A 23906-nucleotide genomic window follows, 5' to 3' on the forward strand; every position below is an offset into this window, starting at 1 on the left:
CTCTCTTTTCATTTTGCACAAAATAGTAAAGATTTCAAAAGCTTATTGACTTGGATCCAGTTCAGATAATCCAAGAAGATGATCTTCTACTTGAATGCTTTTAAAATATGCTGTGGACCTATGCGATCATTAAAATATTTTTGTTTTATATTGCATTCAATGTGTATTACAAAAACACAACTAATATGTCCCCATTTTCCCCCAGTAGCTAAAATACAGTGCTCTTCACTAAAAAGTTATTGAGAAATCAATATGAAGTGATATCAATTTTAAAACAAAGTTTATTTTGAAAGCTTTTATTTAGGTATTTTTAAATTAGTTCCTTAGGGGCTGGCACTGTGGCATAGTGGTTAAAGCCACTGCCTGCCATGCCCGCATCCCATATGGGCGCTGGTTCAAGACCCGGCTGCTCCACTTCCAATCCAGCTCTCTGCTGTGGCCTGGGAAAGCAATGGAGGATGACCCACGTCCCTGGGTCCCTGCACCCACATGAGGGACCTGGAGGGGACTTCGGATAGGTGTAGCTCAGGCTGTTGAGGCCAATTGGGGAGTGAACCAACAGACGGAAGACTTCTCTCTCTCTCTCCCTCTCTCTCTCTCTCTCTCTCTCTCTCTCTCTCTCTCGCCTCTCCTTCTCTCTCAGTGTAACTCTGAATTTCAAATAAATAAATAAATCTTTAAAAAATTAGCTACTTAACAAGAGAAGAATTAAATTTAAATGCTAAGTAAGTGTACGTTACGTTACCAAGGGGCTTTGAAAAGGACTGAAGGTGTGGATGCTGGTGCACTGCCCATCCTGGAGCTGCTGTGCCCACCCCCTCCTCCCCTCCAGCCTGCAGCCATAATGCTCTCCTCTGTAACCTCGTCTCAGCCCAGGCTCAGAGGTGGATCTTCACCTTCATTATTTTGGATGCTCAGTTTTCTTCATCTCCTAATTCATTCTTGGAAAACCACTGTCTGACCTCTCATTGATCACCCCACCTACCTGTTCTGCAGATAGTATCTTTCTACATAATAGATTCTCAGCCAACCCTGAGCAAATGGGCGGAAATGCTTCAATGCTAGAGCTGGGGATCCTTGGGAGAGTAAGGGATCCTCAATACTTTTAAAAATCTTTAGTTTGTTTTTACCACTAATCTGATCACTAACTTCCACTCCCAAGTTAGAATGTAACCCCGAAGTCTAGTCTTGTCTGTAATCTTGTCAAATCTTTTCTATAGGTGTTTAATCAATATGACTAAAAATTGCTACTTTACTACTATAAATATGTAATGGAATTGTATTTTCTGGTTTATAACACAAATAAAATGGTAAGCTTTGCTGCTCATAGATTTCCATGATTATAAATTATTTCCCTAAGAATTGGTAATATTTGTAAATTACCTGATTTGATTGATTTCTGCTATATACATGTGTGGAAATACTGCTGGGTACCCCATAAAATGTATAAGTATTAAATGTAAATAAAATTTTAAAAATAAAATAAATTTTAAAAATAAAATTGCTAGTAAAAATATAATTTGGGAAAGAATTTTTCTCACTAAAATATGGTGTTTTGACATGTAACTTTCTTTTTGCCTTATCATATGTGCTTTAGCACAAAGTACCAAATTAAAGACTTGACCTCCAGAAGGGAGGCACGATATGGATAAACAATGGTCACAAATTTCTAAATGGCAAAGGATTTAATTGTAACATAGTAACTAGACATGCTAGGGATCAGGTACCTTGGCAATCGTATGGCACTTAAATCCACCAGTGAATTATCCACTAGCCACAGGGTTTCAACTCTAATAAGTCTTCTGAGAATCCTGTTAAAATTTTCAACTTGATAAGCATCCCCCAAATCCTGAAATGAAATGTTCAAGTTCTAAAGGAAAAACAAATAAGAGGGGGAAAAATGTAAGTTCTTAGTCAACTTTTGAAAGCAGTTACTAATTAAGAATTGCTGTATGCATCATTTCAACCAGCAGTCTTCATGCCTTATTATTCATGCAAACATAATTTTAATGCAAATACATGCAAACATGACCATTACATTGCAGCAAGTGGAAAAGCTTCTCTTTCAGAATTACTCATTTAAATGATGAGTTATCATTAACCTCACTTGAGAAAATCACATTTATAAAAAATGTGATTTTTTATAGTCAGAAATCACATTTATAAAAAAAGAATTTCAGAGTATAATAACATTATTCAAAAAATGAAAACTATGATTTTATTTTAAGTGAAATAGGGATACATGCCAAAAAATGACCTGGAATATTTCAAAGATAGTGGATTTTTTAATTTTTACTGTTAACATCAGTCCACATGGATATAATGGAAATCAAAACTACTCTGAGTAGAAGCATTGCTCTTGTAATCTCTAAGGGGAGGCTTCAAAAAATTAATGGAAAACAGAATTAAAAGATGAATTGTGCAAAATTTTAAAAATGTACATAATAAGAATTTTCCATGAACTTTAAAAAATATTTATTTATTTGAAAGAGTCACAAAGAGGGAGGCACACACACACACATACACAGAAAGAGGGAGAGAAAGAGAGAGAGAAAGAGAGGAAGGGAGAGACAGAGACAGAGGTCCTCTATCTGCTTGTTCACTCCATTTAGGTCTCAAAGGCTAGAGCTGAGCCTATTTGAAGCCAAGAACCGGGAGCTTCTTCCGAGTCTCTTATGTGGGTGCCGGGGCTCAAGCACTTGGCCCATCTTCCACTGCTTTCCCAGGTGCATTAGCAGGGAGCAGAATCAGAAATGGCATACCTGGGACTTGAACTGGTGCCCGTATGGGATGCAGTCATTGCAGGCAGCGGCTATGCCACAACGCCAACCCCTTTGAACTTTTTAAAATCTCTCTCTGCATAAATTTCAAAAAATTTTTTCATTAAAATAAACTTACCTTTTTTAAAAAAATATTTTATTTATTTTATTTGAGAGTTAGAGTTACAGACTGTGAAAGAGAGAGACAGAGAAGGTCTTCCTTCCGTTGGTTCACACCCAAATGGCCACAATGGCCGGAGCTGCACCGATATGAAGCCAGGAGCCAGGCGCTTCTTCCAAGTCTTCCACGAAGGTGCAGGGACCCAAGGACTTGAGCCATCTTCTACTGCTTTCACAGCAGAGAGCTGGATTGGAAGTGGAGCAGCTGGAACTAGAACTGGTGCCCATATGGGATGTTGGCGCCGCAGACGGATTAACCTACTGCGCCATGGTGCCGGCCCCAAACTGACCCTTTAAATTTTTTGCTTTCCAGTTTAATTTTTTGAGGTACTCTAGTGTACATAAATTATATGTGAGTTTGTTTTTTTATTTCTTGTTTGAATATATTTGTACTTCAAGAAATACATGCATATTCCTAAACATCAACATGGCTTCTTCAGTTTCACATTTTACCATTAATTTGTGTCAAGAAAAATTAGTGAATTGAATAACAATTCCCTTTTAAAAACTTTAAAGTAAAATAACTTGTCATTCTTAAAACATCTCTATCTTTAGAAAAATTGTTAGGATCTTGACATTTTTAGATATTATACTTTACAATATTTGGTACAGAGAGTTTCATTTTCCAAAAATATAAAAGGTGTTCATTTGAGGATTAAACTTAAGAAAAGATAAAAGATTACATCCATTATCTATACATTAAATGTTACCTCAGAAAAGTTTAATTTTTACTTACCATTATTTTCCAATTAAGTTTTCTTTGCAGTATTCTTACAGTGTAGATATTGAAAGGCTAATTAGGTTTTCTGTGATAGCTTATTTGCAAGGCTCCATTTGGCCTTATAGTATACTCATGGTTTAAATTGCAGGCATAAAGATTGAATGCATACACACACTAAAATGATTACCTATAAAGAATATCTTGGGAATGGAGGTCAATGCCTTTGGTGCATTGATTTAATTTTTAAAATAAACATACTACTCAAGTTTTGAAAATAAACAAAGTAGGTATAATGTATACATTTTAAGAGTGAAATTATTGATTCATTATGTATGAATAAGTTAAAGGGAATTTTAAAAGGAAAGAGAACACCATACTAGAACTCTCTTCTACGTTCATATCTTCTACTAAGAAGCTGTGTAACTTTGGGCAAATTATTCCTCTTTCTGAACTTCTTTCTCTTTGGAAAGGAAGGAATTTTGACCACATTCTCCCTGAAGCGCTTTCCCTTCCCTAATTTTATGAATCTATGACCTACAAGATCAACATGTGAAGCAAGGGAGGCATCAGGAAATGCTAACAACGAGCTTTTAGACTCAATTTCATTTCTTGAAGACTTCTTAGAATTTTCCAGTGCGGTTTGATCACTTTGAAACACAAAAACATTGGCGTACACTCGGCTGCGAAGTTGATTTACTACTTGACTGCTACCAGCATTCCTCTTCCAGTTAAAGCCCCAGTCCTCTGCCTCAGCACAGCTTGGTCCAGCTGGAGTTAGGAGCCTGAGCCAGGGCGGCCCTGTGCCTCTGAAGCGGTCAGCATGATTGACTGCAGGGCTGTTGCAAGGCTTGCGGTTTGGGCAGGGAGAAGCTTTTCAGCACTAAGACCACAGCTTGTACCATTCCGTGGTGAAAATTTTGATTTGTTCCAGGATACTTCCAGTCAGACCTGGCTGGTTGCCATTGCTGTAGAGAACTTTTGCCCTGAGCTCCAGACTGCATCAGAAGCTCATTGATATAGACTGTTGTCCAAATTTTGACATTTTAAAACTATCAAAATGGGGCTGTTGCTGTGGCGTAATAGGCTAAGTATCCTGTATCCCAGCTCTCTGCTATGACCTGGGAAAGCAGTGGAAGATGGCCTGAATGCTTGGGCCTCTGCACCCACATGGGAGACCCGGAAGAAGCTCCTGGCTCCTGGCTTCAGATCGGCCCACTCTGGCCATTGCGGTCATCTTGGGGAGTGAACCAGTGGGTGGAAGACCTCTCTCTGTCTCCCTCTCTCTGTAACTCTGCCTCTCAAATAAGTAAATGAATCTTAAAAAAAACTATCAAAATGAGTAATTTCATTCTGAAATATTTAAAGTTTTTACAAAGTTCAACAATTTCTGACAAAAGAGTCAGAAAATATAGGGGCTGGCATTGTGGTGCTGAGGGTTAAGCCACCACTTGAGATTCCTGCATCCCATTCAGAAGTTCTGGTTGAAGTCCCGGCTGCTCCACTTCCCAATCCAGCTTCCTGCTAATGTGCCTGGGAAGGTAGCAGAGGATGTCCAAGTACTTGGACCCCTGCTATCCATGTGGGAGACCAGGACAGAGTTCCTGTCTCCTGGCTTCAGCCTAGACCAGCCCTGACTGTTGTGGCTGTTTAGGGAATAAACCAGCAGATGGAAGATTTTCTCTCCCCACCTCCTTTCTCTCTATATCACTTTGACATTCAAATTAATAAATGAATAAGTGAAGGAAAAGAAAACATAAGTAGTACATCCTGATGAAGGGGGGGTGGAGGATGGAGCAGCCCAAACCCACAGGTTTTAGGGAAAGCTCTGAGAGACGCTGAACATGTCGGCATTCATGCTGATGACTGCCTGGTATAACACTATGCTGTAATTTAACCAGTGGAGAACGTAGGCGTCTTGTTTTTAAGCTCTCACCGTGCAGTCCTCCCAGTTCTCTTGGAGCCACTTTTCCCATTTGTTTTTTCCAAGGACTCTTTTTACTGGTGTCGAGGCACAGCCCACCCGTGTGAAGGAGATGTCTTCTTCAGCGGGTCCTAGGCCAGAAGCACAGGTGAGACCTTGGAAGCAGGTTTGGGGGACAGGATCACATCTTCCCTTGCAGTTAGATCAGTTCCAAGCTTTCACACAGTATCAGGATTGAGGAAAACATGATTTGACCCCTTTTATACCATAGTGTGGGAGCAATAGCAAAATGGGATTCATCTGCCCCTCTCTACCCAACCTGACTGGGGAGGGGGAGGGGGAGGGGGAGAGGGGGGGAGGGGGAGGGGGAGGGGGCAGGGACAGGGAAGCTCTGAGACTTCAGCACGTTCTAATTGTGAGAATGACTTCTCTTGAAACTTGCCAAAGGTCAACCTTCCTCTTATAGCTTCACGCCCATACCTGCATCTGTGACTTCTGTACTCACTGTTGGTTGAACCCACAGATATGAAAGCCATGGACACGAAGGGGAAACTGCACCTTTGATTTGAAAACCCTGGGTCAGAGCCACAGGTGTGTTTATGATAAATTAATCAGGAGAGGTCTATTAAATATTTAAACCCCTCTTTCCCTGTCTCACTCTTTGCTGCTGGAGCCTGTGCTGTGTCTCTTGAACTTAGTGGTGAGCTTTCTCATTATGAGTTACACGAGAGAAAATAGCCAACAACTTAGCAACTTCACTTTTTTTTCTTTTATTATTTTTTAATTAACAAGAAAGTAAATACAATTATCAGGGAAAAAATTAGGGTTGCAGACTAACTGGATTTAAATCATTCATAGTTATGCTATGCATTTATCTAAGTTTCTATAGATGATTGAGAAGGACTTCAACTTAAATTTCCACTTGTATGGGGGTACTTCAAACATCTATGAAAAAATAGGATTAAAAGATAAATTTATTTTCTCACAAAACATTTTTGAAATCTGTGCATAATTTTTTCATAATGCACATTTCCATAAAGTTTTTGAAGGTTCCTTATATGCACAACTTTCTTTTTTAAAATTTTTTTTATTTATTTGACAGGTATAGTTATAGACAGTGAGAGAGAGAGACAGAGAGAAAGATCTTCCTTCCGTTGGATCACCCCCCAAATGGCCACTACGGCCAGCACCGCGCCCATTGGGAACCAGGAGCTAGGTGCTTCTTCCTGGTCTCCCAAGCGGGTGCAGGGGCCCAAGCACCTGGGCCATCCTCCTCTGCCCTCCTGGGCCAGAGCAGAGAGCTAGACTGGAAGAGGAGCAACCGGGACCAGAACCCCGTGCCCATATGGGATGCTGGTGCCTCAGGCAGAGGATTAACCTAATGAGCCAAGGCGCCAACCCCCAACAACTTGCAAATATTTATTTGAAAGGCAGAGTTAGAGAGAGAGCTGGAGAACCAGAGAAATCTTCCATACTCTGGTTCACTCCCCAAGTGGCTTCAATGGCTGGGACTGGCCCAGGAGCCTAGAGCTGCCTCTCAATCTCTTATGTGCGTGCAGGGGCTCAAGCACTTAGGTCATATCCTTTGCTTTCCCAGGCACATTAGTAGGGAGCTGGATTGGAAGTGGAGTAGCCAGGACTTGAACTGGTGCCTGTATGGGGTGCTGGCATTGTAGTCGGTGGCTTAACCCACTATGCCACATTACCGCCCCCAAATAAACATCTTTTAATTCAATTTTTCATGAATTTTTTGAAGTCTTCTAGATTTCTTTCAAAGTCCTTTAAGACCATTAATAGGAAAAATGTGATAGTTAAAATATATAGTTTTAATTAAGCCAGCTTCAATTCTGTGTATACTCTGAGATTCAGAGATAATTTGATGATTTTTCTAGAACTATTAAAAGAAAAGTGGAGTTACTTCTGTTAATAGAAGGAAAAAAGCTAACAAATAGAATTAACTTTTAATCATATGGGGAATTATTTCTAGCCCAAATAAGAAAAATAACAACAGGGGCAGGTACCTTGGCACAGCGGGTTAAGCCACCACTTGAGACATCTGCATCCTATATTGCAATGCTTGTTCCAGTCTCAGCTATTGCACTTCCCATTCAACTTCCCACTAATGCATCCCAGGAGATAGCAGAGCATGGCCCAAGGGTCTGGGCCATTGCCACCCACGTGGGAGGCCCTGGTGGAGTTCCAGGCTCTGGTTGCAGCCTGGCCCAAACCTGGCTGTTGTGGTCATTTGGGGAGTGAACCAGAGGATGGAAGATCTCTTTCTCCTTCCCTCCCTCCCCTTTACTCTGTCTTTCAAATAAATAAATAGAAAATAAAATTGTGAATACGGTAGTGACTCGAATCTTCACATAATTTCCTTGCCGGGGTTTCTGAAGTCACTCCTGAACTTCTCTCTCTTCTGTGTCTCAGTTACATCAGCCCCTTCATCCTTGAGATTTTTCACTTCGGGAACCTCTCCCTTCCTGTTCAGCATGAAGATCCTCCTGTCTGCCTGCCGAGTTGTAACTGCTTTCTCTGGGATCTTCTTGCTTGCTTCTCTCCTCCAATGTAAATGACACAAGTTACCATTAATCCTTCCCGAACACAGCTCCTACCACAGCACTCACATGCTCAAAGCATTTGGAAGAGTTCTTATTGCCTACAAATCCTAGCTTGTTAAGAAAGGTTGTCCACAATGTTATCCAAATTTCCATTTCCAAATTCATTTCCCACTATCTTCCAACCTTATCATTCTCTAAATAGGGTAAAGCTTCCAGAGTTAGGGAAAAGATGTCCTGTTTCCAGTCTGAGTTGTAGAGTGGGAATTCGGTGACTCTCAATAACTAATTTTAATTTTCTGAGCATCAGTGTTCCATGTCTGCAAAAATACAGGGAAGATTTGAAGCAAAGGTTCACCAAGAGCTGAATTTTGTGAGAAAACATGTTTGGTTGGCCCCAGTGCTTCATAAAAATACTGATTTATAATACTTCTAGACCAATATATGCTTTCTTATTGCCATGGGCCCCTATTCTCTATTTTGCTACCTAAAGCAAACTTTACTGTCCTGTGACATCAGCCAGGCCCCTGAATGCAATTCTGCATTAAATTATTTCAATACCCCCACCTCTCACATACTGTATTTCTGTGACATGCCTTGTGACACTGTACACACTTCCCCAATTTTGTGTTTCTACAATGCTTGATTCCCCTCATTTCAAAGGTTAAAGAACACAGAAACAGGACAATGGTGGTATCAAAAACAACTTTGTTTTTCTGGCATGTTTGTCAGGACTGTGGTGGGAAACAGTGAGTCCAGTGATGAAAGACTGATGGAAGACAATAAGAAAAAGAGTCCAACATTTCCTTATTTTGACATAAACATCAACTCTTATACCCAGTGCGAGTAGAGGTCAAGGTACCATCTGTTTTTTTCCAAGCATTTTCCTCGTGATGAACTATTCTATTGCTGTCCAAGAAACCTTTGCCCTTGAACGTCAAAAGAAAAAAATATCCTCGGGTCAGGAAATGTTCTCCTTCATCGATGAGGCTGATTGGAGGTAAAAATCACACAAGTGGAAAACTGGAACAATCACTTAATTGACAGGGAGAATTTCGGATTGCATTGTCTTTAACACTGTCCCCTCCTCCATCACCCTACCAAATCTGGTATCGTCCTCTGTGCACTAGATTCCCCAGAGTTATTAAACTCTGCCCTTTATTGTTTGAGTGCTATTGATCTTCTACTCTTTTAATTATTTCTTTTTACCACAGCTTTCATAGATTTCTTTGAAGTTGGAGGCCAAAGGTCATTTCCACTGTGAGGAGTAGTATTAAATTGGATTCCTTTTTTAACTGTGACCTGGTTGGTAATTGAGGATATATCTTAGCAGCTGAGAACCACAGTCTGGAATAGCTGACAGCCCAGGGACGTTAACTTTCACCTGCTACCTCTGAGCTAGTTCTTTGTCCTCTCACTGGATTTGTAACTCGTAACAGCAGTCCCTGAATTCACTTGCTGGGGGATTTGAAATCCGAAAGAATCTGTTCTTTAAAAGGATTCTGCCAACAATGTGCTCTTTTGCTTCCTTTAACTGGGCAAAGTTGAGTCAATCTTGATCTGGCAATCAAAGCCTTGGGAAATTGCTGTTTATCACACACTGGGTAGCCTTTCTTTTCCAACAAACTCTTCATGGATGCACAAGGGGCTAATTGAGATCAACAGAAGCAGTTGTGGTGGGTGTTTTCAGGCTCTAATCTAGAAAGAGGGTAATTCGTAGCAGAATGGTTTTAAAAAGCACTTGTTCTCCATCTCACAAAACAAGCTTAAACAAAATTAAGAGCAATGAAGAAGGGACATCAAGTTTTCTCTATGGCTTGCAGTGATGGGATTTTTCCAATGGTTTCCATGCCCTGGATCATGCTCTATTCTTTTCATGACGAGTCACTGGCGAGAGATTGGGTGTTGTTAATGATCTATGGAAGGAAAATGTGCCTTTATCTCTGCAGAGCAATGAGGTCCTTTTCATGAGTGGCCGCTATGCTCATTACGTGGGATTGGTTTTGCTGAGTGAAGACCTCAGCACATTGCCTCACAGAGGGAGGGAGACCTCTGGGCCATTTTCGCATGTGTTTACTTTTGTTTTACTCTCACATTTTATTCTGTCGTCATCCCCTCAAATTTCTGCAGTTTTTTCTAAACCTCAACCCTTCACCTGGGCTCAGAATACAATTTCTTTTTGCCTCATGATGGCTGCCACAGTCATCATCTTCTGCCTCCCTGCTGCCCCATGCCAGTATCCTTATTTAATCAATATTTTCACTTTCTAATTAAATGTTTTCCTTCCCTTTCTCTCCTCACGCCTAGTAAAACCATATTTCTTATAGTGTGGACTTCAAATAATTTCCAACAGAATTTCTTGCAATAACTTTTATGAATGCAAATTTTGGGGCCCCATCTCACACTAACTACATTAGCTCATTTGGCAACAGGGCCTGTGAATCTGCATTTTTTGCATGACTGACAGTGATTTGCTCAGACACTAAAGGTTAAGAACCTGTCCACATTAGCTCATGATGGAGCCCCCTCCTCCTTTTGCTGTAGAGCTCCTTACACATGTGACGCTCTTGGCCTCTACTTCCTCTAGTTTCCTTTCCCCCTCTAATTCCACACTACTTCTTGCTTTTGGACAAAAGATTCTAAGATCCCAAAAGGGCAATTCTAATTTCTTCCTGGTAAAACTGTCTACTCACATTTTGAAGATAGGAATCGATGCTTAGCTGCAGATAGTATTGACAGAGTTAAAGCATAAGAACAAAGTTCAGTCAAAGTTAAAGAAAATGATGCTATTTCTGTCTCCCTTTGTCAACTGAATTTAAATGAAAAGTGATAGATATTATGTGGGTAAAGTAATGCCATTGAGAGGGGCATATTGGCAGATGAATATATATAAAGCCACTTTTTTTAAAAAAAATCCATAACACAATAGTACAATATACAGTATTACTGCAAGGTAGTAAATACAGATAGGAGAATAACCAAAATATTTGATGTTTTATTTACACCAAACAGTCACTAAAGCAGGAACATACCTAATATTACTTAACTGATTTAGGGGATACAAAGACATGAGAAATGCACAGTCCTTGTTCTCAAATAATTTATATAATCTATTAATATAAAAATATAAATATATTTATTTATAATAATATAAATAATAAATATAAATACTATTTATATAATAAATATAAATATTGCAAATCACTTATTGAATTCAAGCATCATGTGTATCAGTGACTGCAGACGGCAATGCTTTGTTTTCATATTTGTACGCTTGTAAAATCTGGTGAGATGCAAAGGAATAATGAATCATGGCTGGTACACCAAATGCAAAATGCTGTGTGAAAACACAAAATGAGGCCAGCGCCGTGGCTTAACAGGCTAATCCTCCGCCTTGCGGCGTCGGCACACCGGGTTCTAGTCCCGGTTGGGGCGCTGGATTCTATCCCGGTTGCCCCTCTTCCAGGCCAGCTCTCTGCTATGGCCCGGGAAGGCAGTGGAGGATGGCCCAAGTGCTTGGGCACTGCACCTGCATGGGAGACCAGGAGAAGCACCTGGCTCCTGGCTTTGGATCAGCGAGATGCGCCGGCCGCAGTGGCCATTGGAGGGTGAATCAACAGCAAAAAAGGAAGTCCTTTCTCTCTGTCTCTCTCTCTCTCACTATCCACTCTGCCTGTCCAAAAAAAAAAAAAAAAAAAAGATGATACAATCCAGTTTAATTTTATGTATCCAGTTTAATTTTACATATCAACTTGACTAATTAAAGGTATTACCAAATAGTAAGTCAAACATTATTCCTGGTCATGCTGTGTATTAGATTCCTCCACAGAAATAGAATACAAGAGATAGATGTATATGTTAGTTAGATAGGTGATCGATAGATAGATGAGAGGTGGATAGATAGGTTGATATAGATATAGACTGATATAGATAGATAAACGAATAGACAGATATTAAAGGAGATTTATTACAGGAATTAAATCATACAATTATGGAGGCTGAGAATCCCACAATATGCTATCTGCAAGCTGGAGAAACAGGAAAGCCAGTGGTATAATTCATTCCAAGTCTGAGGGCCTGACAATGAAAGGAGTTGACAGTGTAAGGCCTGGAGCTTAAAACTGGAGAACTCGGATTTATGATGTCCAAGTGTGGGAGAAGATGGATGTTCCAGCTCTAAAAGAGAGTAAATTCCCTTTTTTCTCTGCTTTTCTTGTTCTACTTTTGTCCTCAGTCAATTGATGGTGGATGGCACACACCTATGTTGAGGGAAGGCAGATCTTCCTTGTTTCACTTATTCAAATGCCAACCCTTTCCAGAAATACACTCACAGATGCACCCAGAAATAATGCTTTACCAGCTATCTAGGTATCCCTTAATCCAGTCAAGTGGGCACCTCACATTAGCCATCACAATTGTAAGGGTGTTTCCTGGAGAGGTTAGAATTTGAATCAGCAGGCTTTTTAAATATTTGCCCTGACCAGTGTCAGTGGGTGCCATCCAATCCATTAGGGCCCAGATAGGACAAAAATGTGGAGGGAAGGTGAATTCATTCTCTTAGAACTGGGATGTCAGTCTCCTTCCCCCAGACATCAGAACTCCAGGATCACAGTTCTTCAACCTCAGACTATCAACTCCCCTGCTTTTCAGAACTTTACACTGGGGCTCAGTGACACCCTGGTTTCCCTTCCCTGTTTCTCCAGATTGCGGTCGGCATGTCACAGGACCTCGTGGTCTCCATAGTCAAGGGAGTCAATTCTCATAATAAAATCTTATATTTGTGTTTTATCAGTCCCTCTCTGGAGAACCCTGAATAATACATTTAGAAAGTCTTCCGATGCCTTTAAAAAAAAATAGGATTAAATCAACTTTAAACCATCGGGTGTAGTGATAGTGTTATTTGCATCTGTGAAGGATCATAAATAAACTAAACTTCCAACAAGGATCATTGTTTAAATACATTTAATAATATCCATATGATGGAAACTATGCAACTTTTAAATTCATGTTTTGGATAACATTTAATACAGTGAAAGAAATGTTCATAATGTATTAAGTGAAAAAATTCAAGAAATAAAATTATATATTAAAGTGCATATATGTGCATGTACATGCATATAAATGTATTATTGCTTTATAACTAAGACTAAATGGGAGTGGGGCAGCATTGTGGTAGAGTGGGCTAGGCTTCCTCCTGTGCTCCGGCATCCCATATGAGGACCGATTTGTGTCCTGGCTGCTCCTCCTCTGATCCAGCTCTCTGTTACGGCCTGAGACAGGAGTAGAAGATGGCCCAAGTGCGTGGGCCCCTGAACCCATGTGGGAGACCTGGAAGAAGCTCCTGGCTCCTGGCTTTGGATTGGCCCAGTTCTGGCTATTGTGGCCATTTGAGGAGTGAACCAGCAGATGGAATAGCTTTCTGTCTTTCTCTCCCTCTCTCTGTAACTCTCTCTTTCAAATAATGAATAAATCTTAAAAAAAAAAAGACTGGGAATAAAAGTCATAATGGTTGTTTCTGGATACCTCATTTAAAGATTGTTCTTTTATGTTTCTCTTTTTTCCCAGTACTTACCACTGAACATTGTGTACATATGTTGTATATTATATGAAATATAATAAGTGAAAATATATGTAGTATATTTTATATTAAATATAAAAGTGAATTTGCTCTCTTTTTTTTAGAGCTGGAACATCCATCTTTTCCTGCCTTTGGACATTATATATAAATATATTTGTTGTATAATTATTTATATATGTTGTATATACTTTAAAGTGGTTTAATTATATCCATAAACTTATGGTCTTGGAAAAGGAATTTTTCTAACTTCAAATAATGTCCTTTTCACCCAAAGCATTGTCTTTTTTTAAAAAAAAAAGATTTATTTTATTTATTTGAAAGACAGAGTTACAGAGAGAGGTAGAGACAGAGAGAGAGGTCTTCCACCCGCTGGCTCACTCCCCAGATGGCCGCAACAGCCGGAGCTGCGCAGATCCAAATCCAGGAGCCAGGAGCTTCTTCTAGGTCTTCCACATGCGGGTAGGGGCTCAAGGACTTGGGCCATCTTCTACTGCTTTCTCAGGCCATAGCAGAGAGCTGGATTGGAAGAGGAGCAGCCGGGACTAGAAGTGGTGCCCAAATGGGATGCTGGTGCTTCAGGCCAGGGTTTTAACCTGCTGTGCCACAGCGCCAACCCCCAAAGCATTGTCTTTTACTCCAGAGAGGTACACAAAGAATATACACATTTGCTCTCTCACCTTCTCGTACTCTTGGGCAATGCAGTTGACTTCCTTGAATGTCATGTTGTTCGATTTTGTGCCAAGTGAGATACTTACAAGAATCTGATGGGAGCTTTAAAATAATAAGAGAAATATCATCTGGCAACATGTAATTTATTTACTTCTGTATAAATTAATATAAATCCTTCCCAAATATTTGACTAAGTTAAACTCCAAATATCTAATGTTATGCTCCTGAAAGCCACATTTTTTCAATCTAAATAATGTATTCTTAGTCACCTTAGCATCCCTCAGCACTTGAAACTGGTTTATGTTGGATGCTAGATGGCAGCATAAATAAATATATGAACCCATTCATGAATCTACTTTACATCAGCTCTGAGAAATCATCCTTTTTTATTTATTGGATAACTCATGAGGAATCTCATTCCATTTCAGAACAATGCTAACTGTTAAGATCCTCATTATATGGACCCTTTTCACTATACAATTCCTCTAACTTTAATGCACAAGATATGCCTCTTTGAGTCCCTGCAAAAGTATCCCTCCACAAGTATTTGGTAACAGCTATTTTCTCCTTCCCAAGTCATTCAAATTTTACTTCCAAATCAAATGGTTTGTAGACCATTAAACATCCTGCTTGTTCTTCTTGGGAAGGGTTCTAATTTGTTGAGATTTCTCTTAAAGTATATAGCCAGCATCAAATAAAATGCTTCAGATCTGATTATCTTTCTTGTTTCAGACAGCATATTACTGACCAAAATATGGGCCAAGGTCATATTTTTGGCGCTTTTATATTATTTACTAATTACTAATACTGAGGTTGTGATCGATCAAAATTCCAGTATTTTATATAGCTTATGATAGTTTCAACGTTTGACACAAATAAACAAGCAGAAGTCATGATACTAAAGAGAATATTATGTTAGATACACACATTGCACCATAGATTCATTCTTCTGTTAACCAACACATACATACAGACACTCTCTGAAAAATGAACTCAAAATATTTAAAGAAATGCAATTGGTGTATTTGGAACACTTGTGTTTATCTCACTGGGAAGTATTTTGTATGCCTTAATGTTTGCTTGAACTGTAAATTTGGAACTAATCAAACAGGTTTTTTTCTGCCTTTAGCCAAGTTAGACCCAGGATTAAACCAAGTTAAGCATTTCTCTTTACTACAGGATTTTTCAGAAGCTTTAATAAACTAATAACACCAGTGAGTCTATACCATAAACTATTCCCTTGAACTTTTAAACCATGAAAACTTTTATTCTTGGAGCAACACTTAAGACTAGCGCCTTCTGGAGTGAAGAACTTGGAAAAGGCTGCTTCCAAATAAATTGGGAACAAGTGAGTTTCAAATAATATTTCGAGAATAATTCAATAAAATTTGACCTTTTAGTTTCATTACTTACTCATTTAGTGATCTTGTTTGAGTTAGTATTCCAATATCTATAATTTAAAAAATAGAACTGGTAACGCTAGTAAACGCTGGTAAATAGAACAGTAACGCTAAATTTTAATTAAGTCGAGCAATTCTTTAAGCCATTCTGAAGATTGCTAATGTGATTTCAAGGGATTGACTCATCCTTTCAAACTAATCTTTAAAAAACCCATAAACACACAAAAATTTTAGATTATTAAGGAAGACAGCCCCAGACCTCTTCTTGGTTTGTTCAGCTCTCATGTTTATGGAAGATTTTCTTTTTTAGATGTTATGTGCTTTAGGAAGTTTTATTTTCTTGCTTCTCTCATCAAATAAAAATTTCTTAAGAGTTAAATTTCCTGGGTTTGCCACAACCCATTGTATTTTATGAAGCTTGTGCTGGTAAAAGAGAAAAAATATCTAAGATAAAATTGTTTAGGAAGAGAGCTTCCATTTTTCCTCTGACATCTAAATATGTACAAAAGTATAACCTGTTTGTTTCTAAAAGAAGTTATTGATTCTGGAATTCCTGAAATTATAGGAAAATGAGCCACTTCATGTCTTCATTTCTATGTAAGGTTATAAATATGGTACAGCATAGTGGTTTCTTCCTGAGGAATTAGCGAATTTTGGTATCTACCCCGTTCGTTCCCCCTTTTAATTCTAATGGACCAGCTGATTAATCTGTTGGTTCAACAGATATTTTTAAAGCTAGTGTGCTTAATTTCATTTTACTCATATATTCAAAAATACAGTAGTGAGAAGCTGAACTCACAAGGAGCAGCCGAGAATCAAACCTGGGTACGCTGATATGGGATGCAAGCATCTTAACCAGTTTCTTAATGCTAGGCCAAACATATACCCTGGTCATTCATTAATTTTTCTCTGCTCTTTTTTCTCCTCCTCTGTGACCTTCCTTCCTCTACCTCCATTTCTTTCGTTTTCCCCTTTGGACTGCGCTATCAAATTTTCATTTGCCGTAGATAAGCAGAAGGGTAGGTTTAGGAAGCTAATACATTCATATTAAAATGTTAAATATAAGATGCATCCTTTTTATGAACATGTCATTTTTAAAAAGCTTTTTAAAAACATTTACCAAGGATGATACTGCAGAGTCTGAACGTGGATGGAATATTCTGCTTGACAGAGCCGACCACTGATGAGCCTCACTGGGAGTAGGGTCGCACGATGAAGCAGATGGGCAAATCTCCAGACTACTCTCATTCCAACCTGAGGATCTGAGTGGAAGAAAATGCTTGAAGGGATTACACCCCTCATTTAAAGGCTTGAAATGTAAATACCCTTGTTTGAAACAACCACAAGATAAAGCACAAACTTTTCCATTTGTGGGAGAGGTAAATTATACTTTGGGATTTTAACTAGATTTGGAAAGAACTTCGCCATCGTGCCATAGTTCCAACTATTTCTTTTTTTATTTTGGTGTGTATGTGTGTGTTGGCTAATAGTCATTTAAGACAAATTTTCCTCAAAGGTAAGGATGTCTGTGTAGACAGAGTCTTAGAAAAAGAGAAATTGAATATTACACACACATCTACGCATGCATATTTGTTTCTAAGATATTAAGGGGTCCAGCTCTTGTGTTGGAAGTTCATTCCTAAAGAGTCACAATAGCAAAGAGAGGGGGAGAGATTTCACTCCCAAATGCTCATAAAAGCCAGGGCTGGGCCAAGTTAAAGCCTCCTGGATGTGGATGACAGGGACCCAACCACTTGCACCACCACCTGCTGCCTTCCAGGGTGCACATTAGCAGGAAGCTGAAATTGCAAGTGAAGCAAAGATTCAAACCCAGGGACTCCAAGACCGCTGGTCAGCATCCCGAGTGTCATCTTAACCCTTGCACCAAACGCCCACCCCTTTTTTCCCATTTTTATACTGTTGAGATACAGCATTTTTTTCTGCTGTACTGTGTGAATCTTGATCATTGTTCATTATTTTCCTATACTTTTCCCTTTCCTCTCAACAATAGTTGTTAAGTTTTTCTTTCTGTAGTTAGAGTTGTACATTATTTTAGCCAATGATTTGAAAATAATATCTAAAGATGCTTTTTTGGGTAAGTAAAACTAAAATCATGCCACTCTATATTTTTGGTCTCCTGCTTTTCTTGATAGTTTATTTTCCAGGCTCAAAGAATCTTAAGATAAATTATTATAAATTATTCCATTCTTTACAGCACAATTATTATGTCTCTATAGCAATTTTGTTTACAATAAAATACTATATCTTATATATTGATGCTGCCTTCATGAAGATTCAGTTTTCACTTACTAACTCTTCTACTACATTCAGAGAGCATAGCCATTATATTGTAAAACAGCACTCTTTACTAAAATTAGCATCATATTCTAAAAATAACAGCACCATGCCATTAAAAGTAGCAATAACAATAATATCCTATTTTCAGGGAGAAAATTTATTTCTCCATCCACCACTAAAATCAAGTATTTGGTCTTAATTATGTGAAAAAATCAGGCAGGGAATATATTCCTCTCATATCTTTCCCACTCGAGTAATTGTTTCACATTTTGGATATTATTTCTTGAAAATGCCAAAAAGTATTTTATCAGAAAAACAAATTAACAAACATTAGAAGAGTGGTATTAAATTTTCTTTTTATTGTTCCCCAAACAGGTGTATCCTGCTATCTGTACCAAGAGTTTGGGTCAACAAACACAAGAAAAAATTCAAGGGGAAGTAAAATACCAAGGAAGAACAGGGGACAAATGCTTAACTTTTTTAGTTCATTGTCTTTGTTGAAATATACTACCATTTTCTTCCAAAATGAAACCAGGAAAATAAAGATCCCAAGCATGGCCTAATCTTTCTTCAGTAACTGGTATCTTGTGGTTGCAAACTCTAGTGATGGTTACATGGTGTTGGGTCATCTGAATAGAATGATCTAGAAGCCTTCCTTTGACTTGTTTTTAACCTAAAGTATGAGAAAAGGCCTTGTTTTGCTTATACAATCTCTCTAAAGTAGAATATAGAAAAGTATTCCCATAATTAAAAAATCTGGGGCCAGCACTGTGGTGCAGTGGTTAACGCCCTGGGCTGAAGCCCAGGCATCCCATATGGGCGCCGGTTTGAGACCCAGCTGCTACACTTCCTGTCCAGCTCTCTACTATGGCCCGGGAAAGCAGTAGAGGATGGCCCAAGTCCTTGGGCCCCTGCACCCACGTGGGAGACCGGGAAGAAGCTCCTGGCTCCAGGCTTCAGATTGGCACAGCTCTGGCCGTCGCAGCCATCTGAGGAGTGAACCATCGGATGGAAGACCTCTCTTTCTCCCTCTCTCTCTCTGTCTCTCCTCTGTGTAATTCTGACTTTCAAATAAAAACAAAATCTGATAAGAAAGGTCCAATTGACTGAATTTGGCTATACCTTTTGGCATAGTGCTACAGCAGCTGCAAGGTGAAATTAAATTTGAGTAAGTGAACCACTATAATCCAAAAGTCGTACTTTCGAAATTTATATTTATTAAATAAAGGTTTTCTATAAAAAAAGAGTAAATGAAAATCATCTCATCATCTTAGAATACATCAGCTTTATTTCTGGTTTCAACTAGACAACTCTTTGTGACATTGTCCTGATAATGACTACGCATTTATTAATAAAAGAAGGCAATTGAAACTTCGGTAACACACTTAAGTAGATAGCTGACATCCTCTCTGTCATGTTTTTCCTAACACATTGAAGAATGAATTCAAGAACAATTATGAGTATCAGCTAAAAAGACTAATCAGTAGATAACTAGTCTGATTGTTTCTGGAGGTAAAATCTCTTTGTGGGCTCCAATATCTAGTTCCTTCCTTTGCATTCTTATTTTACAGCTGGGTTCTACTCCAGGGTGTAGTGATAAGGACCTTGTGCTGGGAGGATCTGTAAAAACCTCTGGAACATTCTCAAAATCCTTTTTGTTCCATGACTTCTTTTATAAATTCCATGTGGAACTTTTCTACCCTCTGCTCTGTAGGTGAACTCAGCCAAACAAGATTATTTCTATTCCTGTAGTTTAAAAAAGAAAAGAAAAAACAGCACATCTTTCAGATTATATCGCTAACCCAAATCTCTGATCTATGTGCAGTCTTAACATGCACATCACTAAAATCAACACTGCAAGAACTGGAGCTCCAGGCCTGGATCAGGCACTTGTACTCCTGATTATTCAAGATAATAAAACGTTTTATTAAAGATGATAAGAAAGATTTTCCTCACCTTTAACATTCACTCAGAAGTTGACATGGGCTCTGACTTAGTGATAGGGTTTTGCTGTGTTTTGTTTTGTAACGTTCTTGCTCCAATGATAACTACTACTCTTATTAACATATTAATTTTATAGTTTATGTTTATTGACTATTTACCATGTGCTGGGCAGTGTACTATGAGCTTCATATAAACTAATTCATTTACTCATTCCAATTAACTCAGGAAGTTATTAGTATTATTATTTTGATTTTATAAATGAGACAGAGAGAGGTGAGGTAACTTGCCAAAGCCACATCTACATGGTACCAAGTGCTCCTAATCACTAGGATTCAAGTAAGAATTGAATAAGCTCTGTGCTCCTTTAAGTGATTATAGAGCTCTATCATAATTATGGTGCAGTTTTTATTAAGAAAAATCATTAACATTGATTTTGCCCTATTCTGACTATTCTGCTTAACCACATAAAAATAATTGCACAGGTTAATAGAACCTTTAAATTTGAGCAGTTATTTACTGAAAGCAAAAATTCAGCCTTCAGCAGCAGAACCTGTGAGAACACCATGGCAGATAATATCAAGCTGTTTTTATAACCCACTCCTAACTCCCCTCCCCCTCCCATAAAAACTGACATATGCAGTTTAGTTAGTATATTGGTTTACTCATTTTTAATCTTTCTGCTTGTGGTGAACAAACAGTTATCATAAATTACAAATCTAAACTCTTATGAAAGCGGAATTTATTTTATTAATGTTCTAATATAAAGCTGCCATGGAGAGGATGTCATGGCTAAAACTGTATGGCATTTGCCAGCCATGATTTATAGAGTCTTTAAAATAAGTGGCGTTATCGGAATTGGCCATCTACTCTTGGTTTTGAAAAGTGTAGACCAGCTAACAAGGCGGAATCAGGAGCACTGAGACTGCCTGATGGAAAACAATAGTAAGAGGACATCAGTTCATGAGCAACTTCCATCAGAACATTGCAACGTCCTTTACAATCACAACTCCATAAGCTTCACAAATCTTCTGCTGCAACGGGTGCTATCTGTTTAATTAAAATGTCAAATCCGTGATTATGTAACTGTGTAAGTCTTGTGAAGGAGGAAGTGACAGGTGGCCTGGTTCTTGAGGAGAAGCTGAGCACTGGATTTGAATGAAATGGCATTGGATTCACATCATACAGACCGGAAGGCTCCTTTAAGACATAAAACGTTGTCAAAATAGTATTAAATACAACTCAATTTCTAAATGTTCCATTTATATACTCATTGCTTTATCATGACAGCTTTATCGCAGAAAGGAATGAAGGAAGGAAAGCTCAGACTTATTTTTCACTTTGCAAAAAACCCTCTCTTCTATCAGATCTCATCTCCCCTCCCAAAAATATTGAGAAAAGTTCTCAAATACAGTGAGATTTGAGAAAATCAAGCATTTCTTTTTTTTAAACTTTTATTTAATAAATATAAATTTCCAAAGTACAGCTTATGGATTACAATGGCTTTTCCCCCATAACTTCCCTCCCACCCGCAACCCTCCCATCTCCCGCTCCCTCTCCCATACCATTCACATCAAGATTCATTTTCAATTCTCTTTATATACAGAAGATCAATTTAATATATATTAAGTAAAGATTTCAACAGTTTGCACTGAGACATGGTCTAGAAGAAAATTACTCTGAACTCTAGTGCATTAAATTTTGATGAAAGGAGATATAAGTTCAGCCCCTGCTTTCTTAAACCATTCTTTTATCTTTCAGTTTTTTAAAAGAGAGGAGATTTGTGTATGTATTTGAAAGAGTTACAGAGAGAAGGAGTGAGCGAGTGAGCGAGAGAGATCAACCTTTTATCTGATGGTTCACTACGCAAGTGGCCACAAAGGCCAGGGCAGAGCCAAGCTGAAGCCAGGAACTTCATCTGGTCTCCCAGTGGGTGGCAGGGGTCCAAGCATTTGAACCATCCTCTGCTGCTTCTTCCAGACTACCAGCAGGGAACTGGATTGGAAGTGGAGCGGCCAGGACTTGAATTGGTACCCATTTGAGATGTCTGCATATCAAGTGGTGGCTTTATCCACTATGCTACGGTGCTGACCCCTATTTTTTAACACCCATAATTCCTGCCCCCCTTGTGCATAGATTGTATTCTTTTGTAAAGCAGGTATCTACATGTTAAACATTTTAATGAGATAAAACAGAGTGCTCTCAATCAAGTTCTTTTTTTTAATTTTTTAATTTTTTTTTTTTTGACAGAGTGGACAGTGAGAGAAAGAGATACAGAGAGAAAGGTCTTCCTTTTGCCGTTGGTTCACCCTCCAATGGCCACCACGGCCAGCGCACCGCACTGATCCGAAGCCAGGAGCCAGGTGCTTCTCCTGGTCTCCCATGGGCTGCAGGGCCCAAGCACTTGGGCCATTCTCCATTGCACTCCTGGGCCATAGCAGAGAGCTCGCCTGGAAGAGGGGCAACTGGGACAGAATCCGGTGCCCTGACCGGGACTAGAACCTGGTGTGCCGGCACTGCAAGGCGGAGGATTAGCCTGTTGAGCCACGGTGCCGGCCTCAATCAAGTTCTTATAGAATCAGGAAAAAATTTTATATTGTAAGTTGCTGGTTGGCAAGTTAGGTATATGAGGCTTTTAAATTTGAACATCATTACTACTTGCTGATATGATAGCTCTAAGTTCCTAGAACTAAATTCACATATTGAATACATAAGAATATCAATAAACTATTCTGAAAAACTGATTTATAGATATTCCAAAAATATTTCTGTTATCACAAAGCCTAGAATTTCAACAGAAACATCTTAAAATATTTAAGTTTTTTATTCCAAAACCACACAATAAATCTTAATTTAAAAAAAAATTGCTATAAGAGTGGGAAAAAGAGAGAAGTACAGTTTAGCACATGCTCACTTGGACTTACCCTTAGTGGTAGAGCTAGAAATGTGCCAGAGGATTCCAATTCAATCCCATTAAGGTGGCATGTATCAATGCCATTTCCCTAGTCAAAGTGATCTGTTTCAGTTCATAATTGCTCATAATGACAGGATTAAGTGTCAAAGGGATCACATAAACAAGACTAGTGTCTGCTAATACTAACTGACAGAATTAAAAAGGAGAGAACAATCCAACATGGGAAGCAAGATACACAGCAGATACATAGAATAGCAGATGTCCTAAACAGCACTCTGGCCTCAGAATCAGCCCTTAAGGCATTCAGATCTGGCTAAAAATTCCTTGAGAGTATTTCAGACATCAAAAGCCAAGACACTGTGGCAAGAAAAATGACCTAAATTAAAGATCTCTGTGAGTGAGATCCCAGTGGAAAGAACGGGGCCATTAAAGAAGGAGGTACCTTTCTCTGAAGGGAGGAGAGAACTTCCGCTATGACTATGGCCTTGTCAAAATAAGATTGGAGTTTGTGAACTCAAGAGGCTTCCATAGCCTTGGCAGCTCATGACAAGAGCTTCAGGTGATTACTGATGTCATACATAAGAGTGTCAATTGTTAAATCAATAACGGGAGTCACTGTGCACTTGCTCCCCATGTAGGATCTCTGTCCTTAATGTGTTGAATTATGTGAATTAATGGTAAAACTACTACTCAAACAGTACTCTGTGTGTCTGTATGGGTGCAGTCTGTTGAAATCTTTACTTGGTATATACTAAGTTGATCTTCTGTATATAAAAATAATTGAAAATGAATCATGATTGGAATGGGATGGGAGAAGGAGTGGGAGATGGGATGGTTGTGGGTGAGAGGGAGATTATGGGGGCGAAAAAGTCATTATAATCCAAAAGTTGTACTTTGGAAATTTATATTTATTAATTAAAAGTTGAAAAAATTTTGCAACTATAATTTTATTCTCCTTCAACCTTGATGA

This window comes from Lepus europaeus, chromosome 2 (assembly GCF_033115175.1).
Source record: "Lepus europaeus isolate LE1 chromosome 2, mLepTim1.pri, whole genome shotgun sequence".
Lineage (NCBI taxonomy): Eukaryota > Metazoa > Chordata > Mammalia > Lagomorpha > Leporidae > Lepus > Lepus europaeus.